Source organism: Calypte anna, chromosome 1 (genome assembly GCF_003957555.1).
Source record: "Calypte anna isolate BGI_N300 chromosome 1, bCalAnn1_v1.p, whole genome shotgun sequence".
Taxonomy (NCBI): Eukaryota; Metazoa; Chordata; class Aves; order Apodiformes; family Trochilidae; genus Calypte; species Calypte anna.
Genome location: NC_044244.1, coordinates 83,548,536 through 83,574,538, shown reverse-complemented (window position 1 = coordinate 83,574,538; position 26,003 = coordinate 83,548,536). Strand labels below are relative to the sequence as shown.

The window sequence follows — 26,003 nt, the reverse complement described above, 5'->3', positions numbered from 1 at the left end:
CTAGATGCCTCCAAACAAGCCCTAGTTCAGTCCTGCATCCTTTCTCAACATATCCCACTCTCAGATATGTCCCAAGAAGGAACTCTAGACCTTTTTATCTCTATTGGATTTAGGATTCACTTCAAAGTGGTCAAAGAGTAAAAACCTAAGGGACAGAGAAGCAGCACATGAAGGGTACTTCTCCTGATTCCAAACCAGTTGGCTTTTTCTGTGTGTTCCTGGTTCTGTTGTCTCCTGTATAGGAAGCTCGGTGATCCTCCATTGTACATAGGCAGCTTTGAAGGTGTGCCAAATAAGTATTTGCGAGGAATATAGGAGGTAAGTGGTAATAATTTGATGGTCAGCAATATTTGCAAAGGAAGCAATTTAAGGATATTTCTATGCATTTTGTCCTGGTTCACACTCCCCTTTTGACACTCAGGATTTAGAAAGCAAACAAAATTAAAGTGGTTTTGGCTTCTTTTTTTGTGTGCAAAGTTGTGCTGCTTCTGTTCATATCCTAGAGGGACTGTCTGCATGGCCTATGTCCCACTCTCCCATGGCTATATGTCATTTGAATAATACCACCATAATGGGTCATTTCAGTCTACCAATGTCCTTTCCAGACTGTTGTACAAAATGGTATAATTCCTTCCCTGGATAGCGTGTGTGCAGCAGTACTACAGACTGTAGATTGTTTTCTTAACCTGTGCTTAGCTGTATTTCAAAATTTAAAGTTGCTCTAGTAACTTCATCAGGAGGCTGGGATGCTTCTAGGCAAGCACAAACATAGATAACATGTAGCAGAGTTAGTTGGAATAGCATGAGTAAAGGGAATGGGGAGATGCACCATGACTGTTTTTAACTCCCAGTATTCTGATGTGAAACTTGTGAGCTTATCCTGGAACCTGCTGTCACCTTCCAGGCTCTGTCCCATTGTTGTGCTGGGACTTCTCTGCCTCAGGGCTCAGTACCCACCCCACTATGTCCTGTCCCAGCTCTGCTGATTTTCCTCCCTCAATCCTGTTCCTACTTCAGTTCTGTTCATTCTGCCCCACAGTGACAGACAAAGCAGACAACTGCTGTGCAGGTCTGTAACTGGGGATGGATGCTAAATCATGGAATCATAGGATGGAAGGGACCTCTAGAGATCATCGAGTCCAACACCCCTGCCAAAGCAGGATCAAGGGCAGGCCATACAGGAACACATCCAGGCAGGTTTTGAAAGTCTACAGAGAAGGAGACTCCACTTCTCATGGTTGCCTGTTAGTGCTCTGTCCCTTGCAAAGAAGCAAAGCATGCATATTTAAAATGCAAAAGTGGATGTTCTGGTGATGCTGTGACAGAATGCATTTTTACTTTTGCCTTTGTAGGTTTCCTTAGTGGAATTAGGAGTAGTTTTCTTTCTGTAGTTTATTTTCCCCCTATGCTGTCTATTCAAGACTTCTACAGTCTATAAATATTTGAAACAGGCATGTTCAGCCTGCAAAGCTGGACATGTACACAACTTAGCATTGGGAGACTTGTTTGGTTTTGTGTTTTTTTTTTCAAGTTGCATTTGTTTATTGGATTTACAGTACCGAGGCTTCTGGTCCTGCATGCTTTTGTAAGGGGATTAATTCTTCCCCCATATGTGTTCCTGTCACATATGTGACAGTGATATCTACTTGGGCTTTTAGATGCAACAGGGATACAGCTAATAAACTGAGTTGGTGTGTATTTGTGTGCAGTGCTATCCCTCCATGAATTGTCTCGCTGCCAAAGATGGTAAGAGGTTAACTCACAGGTGTTCTAGAGGAGTAGTGATGTAGACTGGTGGTTTTGCAACTGAAGAGCAAGAGGGTTAGAGAAATAACATGCCATCTGTGCCAGCTTATTTCTGTTGTGCCTGTTATCATGAATTACTTAATGCTAAGGTGATACCCACCAAGAGGCAGCTAGGAGACCAGAAGGGTCTGGAGATAGTTAATGACAGGCAAAGAGGAAGAAAGGTGACTTTCCACTTTGTGCTGCCTGTTCCACCTACCCTTTATCTGCAGTGAATAATCCCATAGTCATATAGTTCACTGTCTGTAATTTACCATATTTGGATTCCCGAAACAAAATGTAACCTTTAGTTCAGCTTTGAATGGCAAGCAGTTCCTTATGGAGCTTAATTGTTTTGTTTACATGTAGCTAGTTACTTACCATGTGGTAAGAACAATAGGCTGACTGGCTTGTTTAACTCCTGATCAGGAGATAAAACACGGAAAACACGGAGGCTGTATTTCTTAAACAGACCCATGTGAGATGCAGCCTCCTTGGCTGGCTGCAGTGTGGAAAGCCTGCTGCAGGGCATGCCCTTTGTCGCAGCTCCGTGACTTCCCTGTGTGCCCCTACTGTCTGATCCTCCAGCTAAAAGCAAGTAATATTTCTCTGGCCTTTCTGTTCCCTGGGGACATGGTACCTTTCTGAGGGTTACCTGACTCGGTGACCAGTGCATGCAGTGAACATGAGACCATCGTGTGAGGCCCCAGCCTCCCTGTCCCCCTGGAGCACACCCATTTTGCAATGAGGGGCAGCTGCTTTTCTCCTTCCCAGTACGTACGCAGGCAGGGCGGGTATTTATTTGGGGCAGCATGAGCCTTGGTTTCCCAACTAGCCACGCCTGTCATGTGGCATGGGGAGCAAAAAGGACATTGCTCCAATTTAAGCCAGATCTCTGCCAGCCAGTCATGCCTGCCACTGACAGGAGACCTTTTAACAAAGGTGCCCCAACCATAGCAGGGCACTGCTCTTGTTGTCACGCGGTCCCCAGCCACAGCCCCTGCCCTGTGATCCAGCAGAGCAGGAGTACATGACCCAACACGTGCTTTCCTGCCCAGAACCTGAGCTGTTCATTGGCAGGGCTGCCAGACTAACAGAGACAAAAGAATTTTTTTTTTTTTTTTTGCTTAGGACTGGAGTTTTTACACCCTGATGGAGTCCCTTGTGTCTTGGGAAAGTGTGGGGCTGACGCCAGGTCTCCCTGTATGGCAGAGCTTTTCTTAGCTCTGAGCAGAGAGGACATTCCATAGAGTTTTATTTGTTTGCTTCTTCATGTCGCTGGTGGTTTTTCCCCTCTAAATATCTGAACTGAAAGTCAGAGTTTGCTGAGAAAGATTTAATATTTTATTCCTACGGTAGTTTCTGTTGGTAGTTTCTGTTTTTTTGTTACTCCAATTTGTACCTAAGGACAAAGGTAGACATTCTCCTTTAATTTGCCTGAAGTTAACTAAGCTGCAAACACATGCATACCAGCTGAGAAAGCCTTCCTGCCAACCCTGCAGACTGGAAAACAAGTTGCTAACATCTCTTACTGATTCCGTGTGCAAGTGGGAATGAGAGGCCATCCACAAAAAGTGTAAGTGCAGAAGAGTGCCTGTAAGCCTAAAACCTTGTTTATTTTACTTTTCCGTGATTGAATTGTCATCTGACTGGCACAATTGTGTGCTCAAATCTTAGATTCAATTTATGGTTGTCACCTCCTCTTGAAGAGATGTGAATAGAGACTGATAGTTCTTTAGGGAATTATACCTCCACACCTGTTACTTTTCCCTCTGTAGGTTGTCGCTTGCAGAGGTTATGCAAGGCAGAAGTATTTCCTCTTTGTGTGTGTTTGTGGCACAGAGAAACCACATGGTGCAGGTAACTCAAGAAGACCACAATGAGAGTGGTATTCTAGAGAATACTAAAAGTTAATCTTATATTCCCAAGCCTTCAGACTATGAATATAAACTTTAAAAGTCTAAGAGCCCCTTCCCCTCCAGCACCACCCAAATATAAAGTGAGCTGCCTCTAGAGCTGGAGGCTTTCTCAATAAAGACTTATCACCTGTTTTGAGTTTACAGGCTTTTACAAAGACATTATAAATTGAAAGGTGAGCATGTCTGCTCTTGCTTTGTCAGTCTTCTGCTTGTGTAACACAGAGCCCAGTAGTCATCTCAAAAACCTTCAGAAATGTGCCTTTGAGGAGGAAATAAACCTCACAAAGAATTATGTTCCTCACAAGCATCCCAGCCTCAGACTCACAGAGTTCTGTAAAGCTGCTAAGTATGACCTTTAGAAGATTTTTCAAACTGTAGCTTTTCTACACTGTCATACAGTTTGGTTTTTGCTATACAGCCCCTAGCCCAATATACCACCCATTAAGTTGCCCTCTGTTGACAAAGCTTTGGGAACCCCTGAGTTCATCATCCAAGAAGATCTTAATTTTGGAAGACAGACTGAAAAAGATAATCAATTTTGTCAAGTATTACCACACCTATTCCAATATACAGTCTCCTCGTCTGGATGATCTCATGCATGTATTTGTCAAAAGCTCTTGCTTTGCTTTGAGACAGCAATTGCAACAAACAAGTAGTGTACACAATGTATAATAAGTTTTTTGGAGGAGATTCAGTACATGCATCTCACGGTGAAATAATTCTGAGTATTATTTAACAGCTGCCTGGTGACTGGACGCTTAACCTGATGGAATACATGAGCTTGGATGTTGTGTGAAGGTAGGTGAGGAAAACATGGATAATAATTTGTCTCTGACTAAAAATTAGCAAGAAGATTCTTCCTCCATTTTTTGGCAGTGGATTGTTGAGGAAGCAACGGCTGCTAAGCAGGTATGAGCTCCTCAGCACTCCTTACCAAAGTAACTTTGTCCAGAAACTCTCACCCCATTCATGGGGAGGAGAGAGAAGGAAAGTTGGAAATCCTTGGCTTAAAGAAAAACATTTGGTACCATGGAAACTGAATGAAGACCAACTAACCTGCTGGAGCATCACAGGGTGGAAACCTGAATGTTCTGGCAGATGCCGTCATTTTGGGAACGGAGCAGGCAGCAGTCCTGCAAAGTCATCATGGTTTTTTCTCATGTAGTTGGAAGTGGCATTTCTGCCCTGGATACAAACATCCTAAGAGAGAAGTGAATGATGTGGTTAGTGACTCCACAGAAGGTAAATGCTTGGACACAGTTGATACTGTAAGTCTTGTAGTTGAAGGTAGCAATATGAGTCTTTGGAAAGATTATCAGTGCTTCCAACACCTACCTGTGAATAAGTTTTAAAAAAACAAAGATACAACCCCCCTGCCAAACCCAGCAGTCTTAAACAGCCACTGCTTTTTAGCTCTCAAAATACCAGGAGAGTTTGCTAATGGGTGGTCTAAAACCCAGGTTGATTAAATACCTGATCGACCTTCTGTTACCTTGGAAACAGGGAATGCCTGCTGTGAAAAGGGATCTGACCCCAGAGGCTACAGGCTGGTCTGTGATACAGACCTTCTTCCCTTTTTTTGTTGCTCGGAGCAATATAATACGAGAGTCCACCATAAGGTCCACTTTTCCAGCCATGTGCATAGTATAACAAGTACATTGAGGTGGCTTATGGCAGACAGCATTTTATGGTAAATGCTCTGTTGGAACTAGAATTGCCTATATGTCTACTGCTGAAACCAGGGAAAAAGCCTGCCTTCACACTGTAATGCAGAACATGCACCCACACAGATTTAGCTTCTTATTTACTTCAGCCAGTTTACTGTGGGCCATGGTAACTATCTATTTGATATGTCTGTTCTTGTGAGCATCCCTGAGCGATAATGAGATTATGCAGTGGATACATTGACAGCAGCTTTTTTTCCAAATTCCTTTGCCTTTGTTCTTTTCTTCATGCCGCCCTCTGAAATCACCTCTTTTGGACTGTTGAGTCTTACAGCTTCTCGAGTGATGTTTCTTTTTTACTGGGCATATCCATAAAAAACAAGGAGTTCTACCTTGTAGTCCTGGGGCAATTTTCTTCCTTCAAAACATCAGTCTGCATCCACCCATATAAGTCATCTTACTTTTGTTCATAATCTGTCTTAATATCTCCAGGCAACCAAGAGACTGGCCTTTCATCTCTCTTGAACTCCTGAGAATTACTCAACAGCTGCACAAAGCTTTTTTTCTTCCTCCTGCAGTGATGATAGCACCGAGTTACAAGTGTGTTAGGCTTTTCACTTTTGCCACGGGCTGTGACATAGTGTCCTGAAGATGGAAAGGGCACTGTGTTTGGCATGGAGTCCTGAGAACCCTGTGCTCTGTCAGGCCTTTCAGGGTTCTCGTGTCCTTTCTTTCTCTCCCAGTTTTCCTGATCCTTTACTGTGTGGCCAGGTAGATATTACAGGATATGGAGAGCCAATGAGTGCAGAAGCCTTAAAAGACAGTGGAAAGAAAGTGAACTTATGTCTGATTTTCTTGCTTCTTTGTCAGAGGCCATTGTGGGTTTAACAGTCTGTGATAACTAAAAAGTTACCCTTCTAATCCTGGTTTTCCACTGAATGTTTCAAGAGACGTGCCAGGATTATGACCTCTTTTTTGGGGACTGTAATCTCAACATTTATGATTACAGTAAGGTAGGATCCTCAAGTCCATGGCTGTTGTCCTGAAAACTCAGCTATGGTGTATTAACTGTTTTCTGTTTTATTTTGAAGTATACACAGCTTGGTTTTAAAGATAAATGGCTGCATTTGGGGCGGGCAGTGTGGTTTCAGCTCACTTCGAAAAAACTTTTTTATTGGAGTGGCTCATGTAACTTTTTAACATGCAAGAAATTATTGAGCTTTCACTTCCTCCACTCCCATTTCCCGTTTGGATGTTGAAAAGGAAGCCCTGATTGCTAGTTTGTGATTAGCCAGCAACCCAGAGTGAACTTAAGCCTGTGGGTTTGCCTGGCACTTGCCAGTGCAGATATCTCCTCTCTCAAAAGCAGGCCGTGGAGTCTCACATTGCAAGGTGGGTGCTGGAAACAACCTGCTCCTCTTTCCGTCAATTCATGGCCTGCCTTCTGAGAACAGAGGTGATGCCTGCCCTGCCAGCACACGGGGGATGAGGCTAGAACCTTGGCTGCTGCCAGAGAGAAGGGAAGCCTAAGGGTTTTTTTTCCAATGTTACTTGCCCAGGAGATGGCACTGTGCAATAGTGGGATTTCTACCTGCAGTGTTCATGGTGTGACTGAATTGTGATTGATTGGTACGTGACAGATGAGTGAGGTTGTTGAGAGAGTAAGAGCAGGGTGACTTGTACTTCTTGTAAGGATGCCTCAGCACTTTCTTCTGTGTAAAATGCATCATACTGAATGTGTACAGTAGGCAAGTTGGGTTTAAATCTGCTTTGCCACCCCTGTGTTAGGGAACTGACCTTTGTGCATACTTTAGTGCAGTCAGGATCAGAACAGGGTTTGAGTATGAAATTAATCTGGCCATGAATGAAGTGGTGATGCCTTTGGAGCATCCTTACTTTCAAGGCTTTTGTGCAAGTCCTTTATGTCACTCTGGATAATTCCTGGACTTACTGACAAAGGAGACAAAAAAAAGAGGTGTATACATCTGGTGCACACTAGAAAATTAGAAGGTTTTGTGGGGCCTCCATAGGATCCCTATTTCTGTCCTGCATGCAGTATGCTATGGTACAGATTAGACTACTCTTTGATTTAGTGCTTTTATGTAAAACACACTGAGATTTTTCAGGAAGCTCTGATTCCACCTGTAAAAGCCTGGCCTGATTTGTACTGCCAAATGCAGGCCAACTCAGCTGAGATAAATCTAGAAAATCTTCCTGATCTTCCTTTTTTAAATGCTGATAAGCTGAGACTATTTCCATTTCTCCCTCCAATAACAGCCTGAGATTGGAAGCATGTGCACATCTGTGGGGAATTCTTATCTTGGAATGGATATGCTACTTTACAGAAGCCTAGGCAAGCTGCTTAGCCTTCTTATTTAAATTATTAAAAGGGTGAGGAGGAGTAATACTTCCATAACACCAGAGGTGTTACAAATACATTCATAATAAACCTTAAAGCTAGAAATATTATGTGAATGCTAAATGCTTTTGTTGTTATCAGTTGAATTTTAAATGGCCTTATACATCTGTAACAAAGGCTTCTTAGCAACCACATGCCCTTTGAAATAGCCTGACCTTTTCCACTTTTTCAGAGGCATTAATAGTTTCCTGGCTCAATATTTTAGGAAATGTCGTCATAGTCTGGAGGAACCAATAAAAACATAAGTCACCTATTTTGTCTGACCATTTTATGCCAGGATATTTGAGGCTGGAAGCTGCAGAGGGGTAGGAGGGGACTGCTCCACTTGTGTGGGTGGACCATGTGAAAGTTTTAATACTGTTTTAGTATAACTTTGCATATTAAGACTCTAGAACTATGTGAGAAATAGTATTTTTGAGTTCACAGGCAGAGCTCTCAATAGTTTTAGCAACCAGTTAACACGCTTTCCCCCTTCCTAAGGTATTTATTGCTTCAGTTCCTGTTGAAAGAGACTTTGTCTTTGGAGCATTTTGTTGATTTCAGACTTGTATTGTCCTCTAATAGAGGCAAGAGCTCTTAAGAAACAGCAGTGCCTTAAAACAAATGTTGGTAAATGATTGTGGCAGTACAATTGGTGGGACAATAGCTTATTGCATATGGTCTGTTTCTCACTAGTAGAAAATGTAACTACTTAAGGTAAGGAACTCTGCATGAAAGCGCGGTACAAAGCATCATTACATGATATTATGAAAATCAAACCATGAGTGTCTGTAGCAGGCACCCAGTGACACTCTGTTCCCCATTATGAAGGCCAGCATTTATGATGGGTCAGACAGCAATCAGATGGGCCCTGCAATCCTTACACAGTTTTGATTATCTCTGTGGCAAAGCCTCCAACAAGTGTGCTACCAAGTCCTGACCCTGATCTCTTGGGTCTGTGGAGAGAAGACATGCATGACAGGTTTTCCCCTGTCTTCTCCCACAAGCTTCAAGCATCCCCTCAGTGGTGGGAAGATTCTGTGTTATTGCTAACCTAAGCTTGGCAACCTTGGTTGCTTTCCTAACCTATGGAGCTGGAAAAGATTGGCAAACCCCATTTATCCTCCACTCTTCCCAGAGTATCCTCTAGAGAGAACCAAAGTTTTTGCCTGTTTTTGGAAGGTCACACACTGTATTTTCTCTTCTGTATTGTATCAGCTTTGGAGACCAGGCTAATGTTTGTCAGCAGGCTAGAGAAACTGAGGGATAACACTTACTTCATCCTGCACAGCTATCTTTTTGGAAACGAACTGTGGCACCAAAATGACAACTACCACCACTGCAAGATGGCCCCTAATGTATTATGCAGACTTTTTCCCTTCTCACCTGCCCCCCCTCCCCAAACTAGAAAAGGTAAGCATGATTTCTTTTTGGCTTCTGCTGTAGTTTCAAATGGAGCTGATGTGCAGATGTTGTTCAGACTTTCTGCAGTTCAGTTATTGAAGACCCCCATTAAAAAAAATCCTTGAGGATTTCAGAAATATGCAGAAAAAGGGCATGGGTCCTGATTTACCTTGATCAGAGTCCAGTCTGAGGAGGAAGTTGCTACTGATCTACTGTTTTTACATTTTATGAATTCAGCAAGGCTATAGAGGAGGCCAACACCCCAGAAATGAACCTTGATGCTAACTCTTGCCAGCCATCTATCCCTTGTGGTTTTTTGGAGGCTTTTCTCTCCACCTCTCAGTTTGATGTGCCAAATGCTGGTTCTTATTCTTTCTCCCACCCAAGATGAGAGTGTATGCATCATCCCCACAGCAGAGATGCTTCACCCTCCTGCTTTCCACTCATGATTGCCAGATATTGCATTTAAATAGCAACAGTGGCTTTCCCTTCATACTTGTCAGGGTCTCTTACCCTGTTCTTCTTTGTGTGTATGTTTTGTCAGGTCAGGCCTAGATTTGTCACTATACAGTGCAATGAGGCACCCCTTTCAAGCTCCCTCTTAAATTGGAGCTGGATCTGTGTGTGGAAAAAGTCCTCTGGGTGTCAGGTTCTTTGAGCACTGGGTGATGCCAGGGTTGTTGCTACAATGTGCGGTTTCCATAAGCCTGTGTCTTGAGAGCAGCCAAGTTGAGGCATATTTCTTTCCCAAAGAAAGAAGTCCTGAAGAAACACGTGCATTGAGCAGGCTGTGTGGGTGAATTGGTGAGTAAAGCATTGCTGTTGTTGTTGGTCATCCCCATGACAAATTCAGAAAAAAAGTGCCCAAGTCAAGGGCTTCTACCAACAAGTCTGGGACTTCTGAGTAGGCAAAGCACCCCTGCTGACTGCTGTCTGCTGTGTTCTTATTTCATCTCAATCAAGAGGGTGTAGGCTTCAGGGAAGGAGAATTTTGGCTTTTTACCTCATCCCTGCTTCTTGGTTTGTCAGGGTTTTGAGAAGGCAGCTCTTCTCATTTATGTACTTAAGTTCAGTCATTTGCAATTGGAAGTGCTCTGATTTTTATTGATGTGTGGTTTAACTGTCATGAGCGCTGTGTGTACCTGCACTTTTAAAAGAAGTATCTCATTCTCTCATCCAGCAGAAGAAATGTGACCAGAACAAGAACCAGATATAAAAACAACACTATAATTTTAATCCTCAGCTTGCCCTCTGCTCCCCTCAGCAAATGATGATGGCTTGAATTTCTTCATTGACTGTAGGGCGTTGTGGTTTTTTTTAAACAGTGAAATTCTCCCAAACCAGAAGGTATCGAATCCCACCCAAAGAGATTCAGTGAAATTGAGACTGTAGAGAGTATGAAGGCAAGCTGTTCTATGCACTGTATTTATCTTTGTTTCCTAACAGATAACTTGATTGTAGCAGTTGTGTGAAAATGCGTATGACCTGAATACCCTGTGGTCTCAGTGTTTATGGCAAATAGAATGTAAAGGTCTTCAGATGTGTCTGAGCAGGTCCTAAAGCACTTTTGGCTCAACATAAGAAATAATAATAATAAGGCCAAAACCTCTCTGCCAGCTAGTTGAAATGAAAATTCTATACTTCACAACTATGTCATTGGAGAATTATATTTCATTAGAGCTGATATTAAAAACCCTGATGTCAGTTGTGAAATGTAGATGACTTCAAATTTGCAAAACACATAGGAAATTTTTTTGTAATGTGTTGTCACTTTAGAAGCCTGGCAGTCCTTTATGTGCACTCATAAAACTTTAAGCTCTCAGAGGGGGATAACCCCAAGACTATTTCCCCCAAATTTCAAAATCTTTGCTTCTGCTAGCAAAAACATTTTTATAAAGTATGTGCAAGTAACATTCTGGATGCTTCAAACAGCAGCAGTTTTTAGGATTTTCAGATTGGAGAACTAGATCAAGTAGTCAAAAAAAACCCCCTGTTTTTAGCCATTTATTCCTTCCCATTTATTGTGTTACAGGCTTGTGTTATTGGGAAGGAATACGTGCACAGCACTTGTGATGAATTGGTTCCAACAGGTCACTGAACTGCAGAACAGTTTCCATGTTAATCTTACTTTCACAAAATCCTGAAGTACTTGTAAATCAAACTGCTCTCTCTTAGTCACGGTAAAGACATGAGGGGTCATCATGTGTCAGATTTTCAAAGTTTCACAATTGTATGACTCTTTCTAAAAGGAAAAAAAATGTTTAATTTATTTTTGCTTGCTAGACAACATTTTAATGTCCCTTGCAGTATGTGAGTAAGCTTACTTGTGTTACAGTTAGAATTTTTGTGGGAGATGTTAAATAGAATTTCATTCTAGGCAGGTTTTTCTGGTATGGGGTTTTGCCCAGATGTGGAGAACTTGTGAGCATACATACATACATAGTAATTTGCTAATAGCAAAAGATGTTATGGTTAAACAAGCATGTCCAAACTGTGACCTGGAGATGTACTAATGAGTAGATGTCCTTTTTTGCTTGAGTACCACCAACTGTGCTGTAAACTCAAGTTTCTACTGTGCTCCCCATTGAAACCTCCACTGGGCAGTAGGCAGTGTCTGCTCTGCCCAGTCAGAAGCATCATTGGTGCTGTACTATGGAGTAAGACTTAGAATGGCAGAGTTCCCCTGTTTAATTTTTTCCCACATGCTCCCTGATTAAAATCTCCTTTCTTCACATTGATTTCTCACCAGGTTTTTAGGAGCTTACTATCTCCAGGCCTTCTCTCTCTCTTTTTCAAAATGGCCAGCTGTGATAAGGGACAATGTTGGATGGATGGTTGTAAAACACATCATGCAAGACTTTCTTTAGGAAGGAGTTTGAAATCTGTCAACCTTGTAAAACTGTTCTTACAAGTCTTTCCCATTTATTAGATATTCCCTGCAGCTAATGAGTTAGAGTGGTCAATTTTAGTAATGTGAAGGCTGTTCAGTGGACAAACTGAAAAAGCCAGTTAATTCCCTGACAGAGCAGACATAGCTATTGCATTTTAAATTTGGCAGCTGATTTGTGTGAGGAGGTTATTGTCTGTTTGGTGAGGGGAAGGAGTGGGATGCTTGTGTAAGGGTTAAATCAGCCTGTGGGATCAAGATATGGTTAAGGGAGTTTGTATTTATCAGCAGGTTCTAAGAGGAATGGCAACATGATGGTTTGCAGTAGTTCCTGAAATACAAATCTGTTCAGCTTATTAACTTTAACTTTGTGCAATCAAGGACATATTGGGATAAGCTCACCCTTTTTTTTATTATTATTTTTTTTTTATTTTTATTTTCTCTTTCCCTTTGTAAAAACAGTAAAAGCATTGAGACACTGTCTGGAAACAGAAAACACTCTCAGCTTTTATGGATATGTGCTCAGCCGGCTCTTGTTTATTTCCTTATAAGCAATGTTCTTAATTGGACAAAGTTGGTTTCAGGTCAGTGTGTGTGTTTTCTCTTACAGTTGCCATGGCTCTGGTAGGACAGATATGTTCTGTAGTTGTGTTTGTCTTCTCTATAATATATGAATTTTTATTTTCAGCCATGTATTTACAGTGTTATAGTGCCTGTAGTATTTTTCCATACCTCACCAATGTTGCCTCTGTTGGAGTTAACTGCACTTGATTATTTTTCATTTGTCAGATAGCAAGTCCATTCTATATGCCCATCTTTGTGTCCATTAGAGCTAGTAGCTCCTAGACCTTTTGCATTTTGAGTATTTTACATCTTTGTGAATACTTACAGTTAGAGACCTTATGTCATAGCTACAATCTCACATAAACATAAGCCATAGAGCCTAATCTAGTAGGTATTTATACAGCTCAATAAACTTGACTGAGCCACACTTTATCTTCGAAGGAGATGGCCAGTATTGATTTAAAAGCTTCAGGTGATGGAAAATCTAATCAAGATTAACTATACAAGTTATAGCTATTGAGTTGTTACTGAGCTCTGTCACTGTTAAAATGTATTTTAGCTTAAACTGCAGCAAAACAACAGCAGCAGCAACCATAGCCCAAAGCAATCATATATAATTTTGTGGGATTTTTTTCTCCCTATAGTGAGATTTTCATCACACTGATTGAAATCAAATATCTCAGTACTTCGGCTTTTGCTTTTTGCTATGACAGAAATAACAACTTTACGTGTAGGATTCATGTACAGTAATGAAGGAAACAAGAATTTTGTAGTCAATTTTAAAGTAGGATTTTTATGTTGTTGTTTTTTATTTGGCCAGACCAAGTAAAGCAACTTTTTTTGCTTTTGCATCTTTTTATTTTGTTTTATTGTTGTTGTTTTTAAAGTAGTATCCCTGAGCGCTGCTGATAGCTTTCATCAAAGTCACTGGGATCAGCTTTGGAGGGACCCAAAATAGACTTGGCTGATGCTGAGTCAGCAGAGAGTTATAGACCAGTTCATCAAGTTTATTAGCAGTAGATGTAAGGTAAAAATAGAACCATTATCTGCTGCCATAGAGTGCTGGTTTTGAGAACAGTAGAAATCTGATTGCCCCTTTCAGTTATGTCAGTGACAGACCCAGAGGTTGAATTGGAGGTGGCACCAATTGACTGGCTGTTTCACAGGGTCTCTAAAATTTAATCAGGAGGAAAGGGGAACACAAAATCCCTACCCCTCTGTTAAAATTTGTTCCTTGTTGGACAGTGTTTAGGAGCCTCTGCATTAAAAACAGAGCTTTCAGCTGTTTCCTTAACCTTGCTAACCCAAAGTCATCCCTCAGTAGTCATGTGGCCGGAGAAGTCTGCAGTAACCCCTTCATGCTTTGCCAACCAAAGCTATTTAAAGAAGAGGAAGCTGGTGTCTTCTGTCATACCTGTTCATTTTGGTATGTCCTTGTGGGTTGGTTGTTTTTTGGTTTTTTTTAGGTGTTATGTGATTAACAAACAAGACTTTTTCCCTAGCTGTGTCTGCAACAGTTATGTTTCTGAAGTCCAGACACTGGCTTACTGAGCATCAGCAGGAGCAGCTGTGATTCAAGGTAGTGGAAACTTGACTGAGAGTAAGAATCAACCCAAACTCAGTCACAGCAGAGGCAGGTGGGTCCGTATCCTCTTCTTGTATGAGCCATTTCTCATTACAGAAATCAACTGAAAACTATTGCCATTGTTTTGTTCCTCATTTACATGCCATTTAGAAGCCAGTTCTTGTACTCAGAACATGTGTTCTAGCACTATTTTAACTCTTACAGGATTTAGGGTCTATTGCTGTTGTAACAGGCTTTCCTAAGAGCCTTCTTCAGTTGGCTTTCTACATTTGTTTGATGCTTGTTATTTTGAAGTTGATATGCATCACTATAATTTCCTAACAAATTATGAAACAGGCTTTCAAGTAATCAGTATGTTGGTTTTGTTAAAAAAGATCTTAATTACTCTCTGTTTTCTTTTGTTGGCTTGTATGTTGTCTTTAAGTGGTACATAATTATACTAATAGAGCAAACCAAGAACTCAAGTTAATTAACTGTTTCAAGGTTTATGCTGTGTGTAAAACCGTACAATTAGGTGCTGTCGGTTAAGAAGTTAAGTTTCCAGTTTAAGAAACAAGGTGGAAAGGTTGTAGATTATCTGAAGACACTTGGGGCTGCATCTTCCCAGGAATCACAGGTCAGCAGGATAACTCACTCTCTGTTTTTCCTCATTAGCTTTAAAGAAATGCTAATGTCAGCTCAGCTGAGCTCGCAGAATCATGTTTGGCAGAAGACAGATTGACATGAACAGCAGTCATTTTCCCAAATCTTGGAAAGAAATGGTTGAAACTTTTTACAGTTCTCCATAAGTGTTCTTCACTGCTGTGTGCAGAGCTAGGTCAGAAAGCAAAAATAAATTCTGGAGCATGGTCAGGCAGCTTGGCTCTGCCTGCCCCTGTTGGCCAGGGAGGCCTGACTGCCATTCCTTCTCTTCTCCTAAAGTGATGTGCTGAACCAACTGGCTGAGAAGGTCCCATGTTGTCAAAGCCAGCTTGTGAGCTCTGGATTGGGCCAGGCTGAAGGTACCCATGGTCAGGGTGAACGTTAAATGAGATGTATGGAGTTTAAAGATAACAGAGAAATGCTTAGTGCATCTCCTTCGACAAAGAAAGGGTACTGGAATTTGGAAAATTCACCTTTGCCTTTGGCTGGAATTTATTTTTATGCTTTCTGTGAGGATTGTTTGGTCTGGTCTCAGTGGCTCTGTGTTTCTAATACAGATACCTTGCATTCCTCTAAATTATACCAATAGAAATATTTATACCCTGTTCTTAATAGAAAGAGCAGATGTTCACCAATTACAAAAAAGCCAGATAAATTTTAAAGGAAAAGAATGCTGAGGGTGGGGCAAGACAGGACATTTTATTTGCTAGGTCACCCTTTCATGGGGAGATCTGCAAGGTTATGTGAGCACAAACAAAGGCACAGGGGCATCCCAGCTTGGATGGTGGCTTGGGCTCCTCCCAATCCATCACAGGGGCCATCAACCCACCAAAGATCCACCTCCACAAGCCCAGAGGAGCACAGGGGCACAATGGCAGGTTAGGAACCTGAATTGAGAACTGGGATGAACTGAGGAGTGGTCTGGGCTGTCCCAGGAGAACCTCAGCCCCAAGGTCCAGACCTGAAATCCACCAAGATGGATCAATGCCAGAGCACCTTTTGGACTGAGGGGGGAATTGCTGCTGAGGTGTATGGCAAACATGATGGGATGCGGGGGAAGAGCATTTGGGGGATTGCACAGGACTTATTATAGCAGGGAGGAACCACAGGCAGGCAAAGGAGGCATTTAGGTGGTTTAGGGAGGAACAAGTGTGGGAAAATAGAAGGCTAAGAGAATAAAAAGGACCAATTGCATCTAAATACTTGGCTGGTCAGTACATTCACCTGGCTATGCCCCATGCCTTACAGACTGTGTGTTGTCTTCTTGTATTCTTCTACCTCTTTCCTGGGTTAGGGACTCTATTCTGTGTGTCTAAATGGAGGTCTGAATACATCAACCACTGGGTACCAGCTGGAACAAGCGTGGGCTGTGACTGCAGGCAGCAGGGTACCAGCACCTGGGGACACCCAAGTGAGTGAAACCAAGTGCCAGCCATTGGGGTGGGATCAGAGGCCAGAAACCCACAGAGTCCTGGTGCAGCACCCAGAGTGAGTGCAGTGGAAGCATTAGCAAAGATGGGGCCAGTGAGTAGGTGAAGTCAGGTACGTGTGTGTGGAGCAGAGGAGTCCCTGGCAGCTCTGGATGTGTGTGTGTGATGGTCTGTGCCATAGCTGGTGTGAGGCAGTGTTCCTGGGGGCTCGTCTGTCCAGGTACCAGCAACTGGGAGGACTGGGATCCAGGAGTGGTTACTGGTCTGAGAGTGTTTGTGCCTACTAAGAACACATTTTCATCCTTGCTACTGGCTGTATCTGGGATCATGGAGCTGTGGCAGCATCACTTCTTTTGGGCTGTTGGACTGGATCTGTTCTCCTCACAAGATCCACCTGAAATCATGTAAATCATGAACATACAAATTGAAAGATATTAGAGAGAGGTAACCATATATGGTTTTAGGTTTTCTACAGTACTGGGTGAGCAGCTGGAACTTGAGCCTAGAAGTATCAATGCAAAGTCAGTGAAGGAAGTGATATGATCAAACTGACTTTTTTGAGTATGGACAATTAAGTGGTGACATCCAATTCTGCTTCCTTTAAGACTTCTTATTGCCAAAGGATCCCTTTGGCATCCTTTTCCTTCCCCCTGTGTCTATGCATTTTGGCTATTCTTCATAATGCAGTAATCAGTGTAAAAAATATTTTTATGAGAGTATTAGTAACATTAGAACATAATAATGTCCATCAAGATATGGAGCTTATAACAGTTCATTGCAGAAAATGCAAATAAAGTCTGTCTGTGAATTCCAAAGGTTGCTCAAAAAAAACAACTTGAAAAATAGTGCTTACTTTGCAGCTGGTTGGAACCAACTCTTTCCTTCATCAGTAGCCAGTCTGGCTTGTTACAATTTGCCTGGTGGCTAGTTTTCACTCACCACTGCTCTTGTAAAAGCATCTGTTAATAGTGATTACTTTCCTTTGCATTTTAAAATCTTGCTACTTTGGATGACCCTATATAAAAGCATTTTTGCAAGTTAAAACCAAAAGCAGCTTCCTTGCCCGAAAACAATTTTCTAGCTTGTCTTTTCATCCGTTTGAAAAACTTCTGCCAGTTCAATTAGAAAACAAGACTCTTAAGAAATGAAGTTCTGTGCAGAAAATACAGCCACATCCTCATGTATTACCAAAGGGGAGATCTGGAGAGGTAGATATTGGGATTTGGACAAGCTAGAAGTGTGGAAAGATGGATGAGTTAATATCTTTTAGTGCGCTTAAATGGCCAACACAAAGGTTTTGTGTCTTTAGCAGAAGACGACACCCTGAAGAACTCTCTAGAGGAGGGGATATGGAAGAAGGAGGGCTTTCATTGTTACTTTGGGAGAAAGATGCATTGTTTATAAAACACTGTATCTGCAGCATTGATTTCAATGTCATTCACAGAGAAATCACCCGTGCTTACATGCTGAAATCAGATGAGGTGACTGAGTATGTTTTATGGTAACAGAAATTATATGAGGGCTCTGTGTAAGCTCCTGTGTGAGAACGCTTTAGTGCAGTTCTGTCTGTTTAATAATATCCCATCAGGTGCTGATGTTAAATTTGGCTGCTGCTGTTGAAGGATTTTAATGATGGATTGCCTGGAGTCTGTGAGCTGTGACCTCTGGAAGAGTGTCAGTTTGAAGCCTATCTTTACAGGTGTAGTAAAACTATGAACTCTGTAACTGAAGCAGCATGTGAGACCCCGTCATTGGGCTCAGTGGCTGTTTGAAGACCTCTACCTCATCATATTCTGTAACATTTGCTTTCCTTCTAGCAATGGAAGCTGGATTTGGAACTTTGTTTTCATTGCAACTGAGAAATCCCTAGGGAGGGAGACCTACAAGAACTTACTTAAGGGGTAAACAGTTGTTGTATTAGATCTCCTTGAACTCTGGCAACTATCTGGGTCTTGGATTAATTAGCAACACTACAGATTCTTTGGACATCTTCTGATGCACCAAATGGTGGTGAAAGGTATGAGTGCAGAGTAAGGGCTGATCTGTTTGCAGTGCCCATTGCTCCTTAAACCTGCATTTGCTTCTTTCAGAAATCTAGCCACTGTTGTTTTCTCAAAGAATACTATGGCATCTGTGGGGTTTAGCCTAATTTTATATACAGAATCATAGAATTATTTTTGTTGGCAAAGACCTTTAAGATCAAGTCCAACCATTAACCTAGCACTGCTAAGTCCACCAGTAAACCAAGTCCCTAAGCACAACATTGACATGTTTTTTAAATATCTCCAAGATTGACTCCATCACTTCCCTTGGCAGCCTGTTTCAGTGCCTGACAACCTTTTCCGTGAAGAAATTGTTCCTAATATCCAATCTAAACTTACTCTAGTGCAACTTGAGGCCATTTCCTCTTGTCCTGTCACTGGCTACATGGACAAAGAGGCCAGCACCTAGCACACTACAGGCTCTTCCAGGTAGTTGTAAAGAGGGATGAGGTCTTCTCTAAGCCTCCTTTCCTCCAGACTAAACAATACCTGTTCTATCAGCCACTCCTGGTAAGACTTGTTCTCCAAACCATTCACCAGCTTCTTCACTGCCCTTCTCTGGACACACTCCAGCTCCTGAACATCCTTCTTGTGGTGAGGAGTCCAGAACTCAATACGGTTTGATTTACATTTTAGTCTTTTCTGTTCATCTTTTCTCAAATTGTCTCCATAATTAGGTTTTGAGTTGAGGACAGTTCTGGGCTTCTGTAAGCCCTGACCTGTATAAAATTTAAGCCATGCAGTACATCTGATAGGAGCAAGCCTGGAGCTTTTGTTTTCTTTGTATTCTACCTGAAATCTTCTGCTTAGTTTTACTGAGGCTGATGATTTCAGTAAAGATTTCTATTGCTGGTTTTCTTTGGGTCTCGTCTGAAGAAAAAGAAAATACATTGTGGGCTTCTCAGGGTTTACTTAAGTCATGTAAAAGTCAAACTGAGTCTTTTTTGGGAGGTTCAGTTATAACTCACTTCCCTGATGTGTGTTCTTTTTGGAGCTTGCTGAAGCCAGACTCTTGGTAAGTTTATAAGGGTTTGCCTGCTGGGCTCACCTGCACTGTGGGTTGATGTAGACTGGGTTGCTGGCTGCTGTTTGTCTCATAGCTCAGATGTTGCAGGCATCTACAGTTGTTGCAGGGTGGGAGCTATAGAAAGGTCCTGCTCTCTTGTCTGCAGCCTGAAACTGTACTCAGGACCCATTGTTTTCCTGGGCATCAATAAAAGACTTACAGTGCAAGTCTTTTTTTGCAGTCTTATTCTAGTGCTTTACTCCAAATCTGTGGAGTGAAACTCATGAAGCTCATATTGTGAGCAGGAAGCAGCTGCTGTTGGAGAGACTTTTCCATCTCTTTATCATCTGCCTTTCACTGTGGATAGCTTTTCTCTGTCATCTCCTCTGACTTTAATGCTTTTTTTCTTTTTCCTGGCCAGGACAAGGTTATTGCTGGTTAGTTTTTATGAGCTGTTGGGTTGTTATATGAGTGTGGATGTGGCTAATTCTGTCCCTGAAGAATGAGGGGCAGCAGTAGCGAGTGCTGGGCTGTGCAGAGTGAAGGCCCTCTGGGACTGGAAAGCCAGAGCCTTTCTAAGAAATTAGTAGTTCTGTTTTGTTATCCCTGTCCTTGGTGAATGCAGATTATCCCCATGGGCAGTTGAGTTTTGAGTTTTATCTCAAATCCTGTCCTACACACATGATGTGGAATATATTTACCATCAGTCAAATGGATGCTTTTCTGCTGCTTTCTCCTTGGTGGAGAGCCCAAAGACTGCTTTTTGTGTTTGTTTTGTTTTTTTTTTTAAGAGAACATTCATTAAATATTATTTAGGGATGGTCCTTGGTCTAGGCCAATCAAACATTTTTGTAACTAATAAATTACCATCAATGTAACGGTAATTCATTACCATTCAGAGCAAGATTAAATTCAGATCTTCCTATGTGTATCAGAGACTGTATTTGAGGCTTTCTTTATATGCAGTTTTATATTTTTGAATAATTTTAAACTGTCCGTAGAGACATTTAAAACATCTTTAACTGTTCCTACTGAGGGCATAGAGACATATTCATGGAACCATGTCAGATAAGGTGAAGACTGTATAGTTCAGTGAGTAAGATGCTCATAATTCCAGCAGAAGTGTAAGCACTTAACTTTTTTTCCTTCAGCTGTAACTTTTTCTGGCAATATTTTTTCCTCTTTGTTTTCCATGCAGAAGCATTGTTTTGGAGGATTTTCGTCTGTTTTGTAATAAGGCTTGTTAGATATCAGTAATTTCTCTGAGGAGCTTAGAAATAATTGTTACATGTGTAGATCTGAAGCACTGCTTTACATTTGTGGGTGAAGAGACTCACTTGGTTGTTTAGAGGAAACTGCCCACAGAATTTCTGGTTTTGCCTCTTTGGGAGAAGTGTGCTATATGTGATTAATTTTACAAGTAATGTTTTATATATTATTTTAGGATGTTAAAGCCTCCTTATAAAGTATCAGGAGAGTGGGAAAGTAGAGTACTTTGTTAGAAAGAAAAAAGGATGTCAAATTGTAATTTTGGAAGGATATTTTCAACAGTAGGTGCTTGTGAAAATGTTGCCAAATGGTTTAACATAGTATATATATTGAGGAAATCTAATGTCAGATTCTCTTTGTGTTTGGTTTGTTTGTTTTTCTTGGGTTTTTTAATATATACATTTCTGTAAGTAAAAGCTAAATTTTGAATTCTACAAAACCAATAGGAGGTTTGACATTGAATTCTGTGTGACTAAGATTTGGCTTATGGTGTTTATGGAGTGTGAGCTGGATTCTTGTTTCAGTCACACTGGTGAAGCTTCAAAACGATTTGCTGGCCACTGGCTGTAGGTCAAACTGGTGGTTACTTAGCATATAATTAAAGCATTTAGTGGCTATTTAGCATTTAATAAGAAAAGCTTTGGAAAGATTTTCTCTACTGATGGCAAGTTTTAGGCCATCCCATCACAAGAAGAAAGGCAAGGCAATCCTTACGTAGTTAGCACAGAAATACAGAGAACTTTATAAATCAAAACCAGCTTAAGCTTCACTCAAGAACTGCTTAAGCATAAATACAAAAAGATTTTTCTTCTTTCCCTTTGTGTGGATCAGCAATGAAGTATTAGTATGGATGCTTCTAGGAAGGCACATTTTTTTCTCAGCTGTTTCTTGTGAGTCCTCATTGCCCATCCAGCCAGGTCTTTGAGGGCAGAATGAGAGGAAGGTTGTGGCTTCTAGCATTTCTGAAATGTTAGGAGTGGGTCCAACATTTTGTCAATGTGAGAGCCAAAGCAAGCAAGTGGTTAATAATTCAGTCTTCCACTTTTGGCATTAATAAAGAAAGCAGAATTGAGTGACATGTTAATTATTCTGTTACATTTTTTTCCAAAAGTAAAATTCCCAAATTACAGTAATTTCACTGAAGTATTGCAGCAATGCTTTTTAATCAGAGGTCTTAATAGCAAGAGGATGAAAATTACTATCCATAGTGGGAATGCACGACAGACCACCAAACATCAAGAAATCTCCATAATAGGAAATTTGTTTTATAGTCTGTTGAGTTTGAAGCCAACAGATCTAACAATCCTGTTACACAACATGCTTATACACTTTGCTAAGTTTTGATCACTGAACTCCCCAAGACATTTAAAAGAAAGAAAATAAAAAGCCCCTGACATTAGCTTTTTTGACCTCCTTCCAACCTACTTAGCAGCCCTAGTGTTATTTTTATTATTTAGAGAACAAAGTATAAAAACTGTCTGCAAGCACACAAATTCCCAGCTATTCTGCAAAAGATAAAAATTTCTGATTTTTTTGTAGGATGTGAATTGCCAGGACTAGAGAGTGTGAAATTTGCACTTCATTTTTTGGGAACACAACTACAAATGTTTGCCAGTGAAATATTTTTAAGAAATAGACTTTACCAAGAATTCTTAGTGAGTCTCACAAGACTTTAAATTACCTGCATCATGGAGTCACTGTGGTTACACAGGAGAATACTACATAATGCTGTGTTCATTCTACTACAAGACTGGCAGAGCTTCAGAAATGCTTTGGAAAATCACATTAAATATTTTCCCATGCTTCAGTTGACTGCAAGTCTTTACTTTTAAAACACAAAAGAAATTATTACTCACTGCAAGAAAATGTAATTGATCTAACTGCTGTATTGGTTCAGTTTTCAGAATTACTGTATTTAGCTTTGAGCATATATATATTGGCCTTACTGGAAGACTTCAGTTAGGACTGCTTTGTACTAACAGAAAAAGTCCTGTATAAGGCAAAGGATGGGAAAAAATGGCAAATGCAGGGTGAGAGACTCAGGGAAAATCAAGAACAGGATTGATTTTAAAATAGATTACACAGTGATGCAGAGCAGTGCAGTTACAGGTTTACAAGCATAGGCCTTCCTTTACTACTTCTGTGGGTATTCTGCTATGTGTTTGTCACCCTTCCTAACAGAATGGCAATTTAGTTCCTTTGCAGTATCTCATTCATCCTGGAGACATTTAACTGGATGAACTATTTAAAATGTCACACTAGGAAAAAGTTGGTGAAATACCACGTACTTTGAGCTTTTGACACATAAATGAAATGTTTGACCCTGTATCCACTTGTCAGCCTTCGTGACCTAGAAGTGCAGATGTTGTGATGCAAGATACTGCCAGCCTCCTAGTTCATTTCTGTAGGTAGCTGCCCCTTCCTTAGAAATGTAACTTACTGGTTTTGTACTTGTTTTTCCTGCCGTGTCACTGTAATATAACATGAAATTCAACTACAGTGAAGCAGGTCAGAGCTGTGTACTGTCTTGTGCATAATGAGCTATATATCTCTTTGATATCTCTAAAAGCAAGATAGAAAAAGTCTCAGCAATGAGCCTTTAGGCTTTTTTTCCCCCCCAGTTCCTGTTTCTTTTTTGATAACTATGGTGGTGGATATAACCAGCTTTTGCCAAGCAAGTGATCAGAGGGTGTTACTGTGAGCCAGCTGTGAAGTTCTCCTGTTTACATGTAAAGTGGAAGTCAACTCAAGTCAATCTAACTTTACCATCTGCTCTTGATCACAAAGGCATCTTAAGGAACTGGAGTCAAAAGTAGAGTGAAAGCCTTCTTACAAATACAAGTTAGCTATAGGCAAGACTCTTGTAGCCTGAATAGATTTTTACCTCATTTGTAGTTGGAATGAAACAAATGTGCAAACAAGACTTGGCCTCAAAATAAAGCAAAATCCATTAAGCTACATATTTGGCTCATATAAGACAAGCATCCATTTTTCTGGTTTTGTTGTTTGGAGTTTTTTTTTATTTGTTTATGTTTGGTTTTTTACCACCTTTCAAACTAACTTCACCATTTACTTCCTTATTATTTTATTATGTCAAGGATCAAATTTTTTAGAGGGACTGCCTTACTCTTCAAAATCAAACGTAACATAATGAAACTGAGTCCCTCAGTGTTAATGCACTGAGTAATAGTTGTATTGATGCTTCATTTCTACATAACTGTTCTCACTTCCTCTGTTGGTGGCTATAGAAAAATTTAATCCATATTTTGGTTTTGAGATGTCTCATATTCCTAATGATTGCATCATTTGTAACTCTCTCCATTCTTCATCCCTATGCCAATGAAAGTGTTTTTTCTGGTCTGGGATGACAGTATTGTTTCCTAATGGTTTTATGTGCATCCCCACATATCAAAACAGCTGGAGAAATTCTTTAGAGGATCAAGAGTAGGATCTCGTTATTTTCCTTTTAACTTAAAAATGTGTGTGTGCTTTAAAGCAGTTTCTTTTACTGTACAAACAAAGCTGACGAGGCTATTGACAGCTCACTAGTGATGCTGAAGTTACTGGGGAAAAAAAATTTAAACCTGTAAATTCTTCATAAAACAAACTACAGGACAAAATATAATCTGCTAGATTATTATGTTTATATATGTGGGAATGTTGCAACTGTTGGACTATTATTAAGTGCCACCCCCAGAAGAAAAGCTGCAGGAGTTGTATCCCTTAATGTCCCTGTGCATGGAGAATCTTGCTGGTACTTTTGATCCTTGACAATGTGCCATCACTATGTCATCAGCAATGTGATATCAGCTTGTCAGAGGAATTTGACCTAGTAGGCTGGCTAGTCTTTTAAATTTGGTAAGAATCAAACAGCTGCAACTCTAAGCTATGTCTGGTAGGTCAAAAGTGTACTCTCTGGTATGTCTCTTTTTATGTATGTTCTCCCTTGATGTGTTGGATCTGGAGAAGCTTTAGAGTTCACGGTGCCTACAGAGGGACAGCCCTTGCACCTCCTCCTTCTCCCCCTATTCTGCACATAGGCAGCCAGAGTGGATGGCGTTTGCTCTTACATGCTTAGCTGTCCCCCTTGTCTGGGATTTGTTGCTCTTTGCTTGAGGTTGCTTCTAATGCCTTTCCAATTTGAGTCACTTCTATGAATTTTAACTGGGGTTTATATTGTTGTCTTTTTAGTTTTTAATTTCCATCGCTGTGGGACAGCCCAGTTTCCAGCCTCATGTTTCTCAGTTGGCAGAGTTGTAGCAATGGGAGCTCTGTTCTTTGCTGAGGAGATGCACCTCCCTTTTGCCATGCAGAGAGTGTAAGCTTTATGTGTGCACTGTCAGGGTTTAGGTCCAGGTTGCCAAGAAATGATCCAAAGCTTCTTTCTCATCAGGCCTTTTTCCTCTGACGTGCAAGCAGTCACACTGACCGTTGTCACTCATAAAAGGAAATTCAGGATGATGACTCTAGCTGATCGTATCTATTTTGTGGCAGGGATTTGCTTTCACATAAAGAATTCTGTTTCATGATTGTGGTTTGACCATTCGCAGAATGTACCTCTGGTTTGTTGTGAACCATGATGACTAACGTGGGAATCCCCACTGAGGCCAATTCAAGCCTTGCTATGGCTCCCTCCTCAGAAGGAGCAGAGGAAAAACTCTGTTTTCCACCTGGGAGACTCACTGGAAGTGGATGGGCTTTTTGAAGAAGACATTTTGTTGCCTGTAGATGATCCCGCATATCTGCATCTGCCTGAATTTCTGATGTTTTTTACCTGCATGTTTTTAAGGCCCATCTTATACTCAGTTGGCACAGAGAGGGCTTGTGTTCACTGTGACCATTTGGAAGGGTTTGAGGAAGGCTGCATCAGTGACTGGAGCCTTGCCTTGCTGCAGGTGGGATCTTGTCCTGTTCTGCCCATTTCTCTGTGACTCCATCAGCCAGAGTGCCTCTGGCCTACACATAGGCTGGGCTGTTTGCTGTCTCAAAGATACACTATTCTTGGTAAACTCTAGACTGTATTAAATTCCTGTTCTTGGCCAGTCTCCTTCAGTATCCTCAGGGTATGTCAGACAGCTTGTGGAGGTAAAACAGACTTGTTCCTGCAGGCCTTGCAAAGCTTATTGGTTTTCCATGCATCTCAGAAGTAGAATCCTGTCAGCCAGAGGTCCTAGATTCACATCTGACACTTCAGAAGGGTGTCCCTTTAATCTGGAACAGGTTAATTTTGAGGTCACTTCAGCCCCATGTCTAAAAGTGTGTGTTTTTCTGAATCTGTGTTATACAATTTCTGTGCTTATATACCTGAGCATCGATAACTATGGGTTATAGTTAGGTTTCTGAATGATACGGTGATGAGATAATTCTGTGTCACCATTCTTAGGTCTTAAAAGTTCTCACAAAAAAAA

General features: G+C 41.0%; 2 protein-coding genes across 3 annotated transcripts in view; one reads left to right on the top strand and one right to left on the bottom strand.

Annotated features, from left to right (window-relative positions):
• Window positions 1-4,904, bottom strand: part of FILIP1L (filamin A interacting protein 1 like) — a 149,425-nt gene extending 144,521 nt beyond the window's left edge. Inside the window, exon 1 of the mRNA XM_008499930.2 lies at window positions 4,761-4,904. The gene's annotated coding sequence lies outside the window, so the exon portion shown is untranslated. The remainder of the gene's footprint in view (window positions 1-4,760) is intronic.
• Window positions 1-26,003, top strand: part of CMSS1 (cms1 ribosomal small subunit homolog) — a 229,432-nt gene that overhangs the window by 146,408 nt on the left and 57,021 nt on the right. The window lies entirely within an intron of this gene.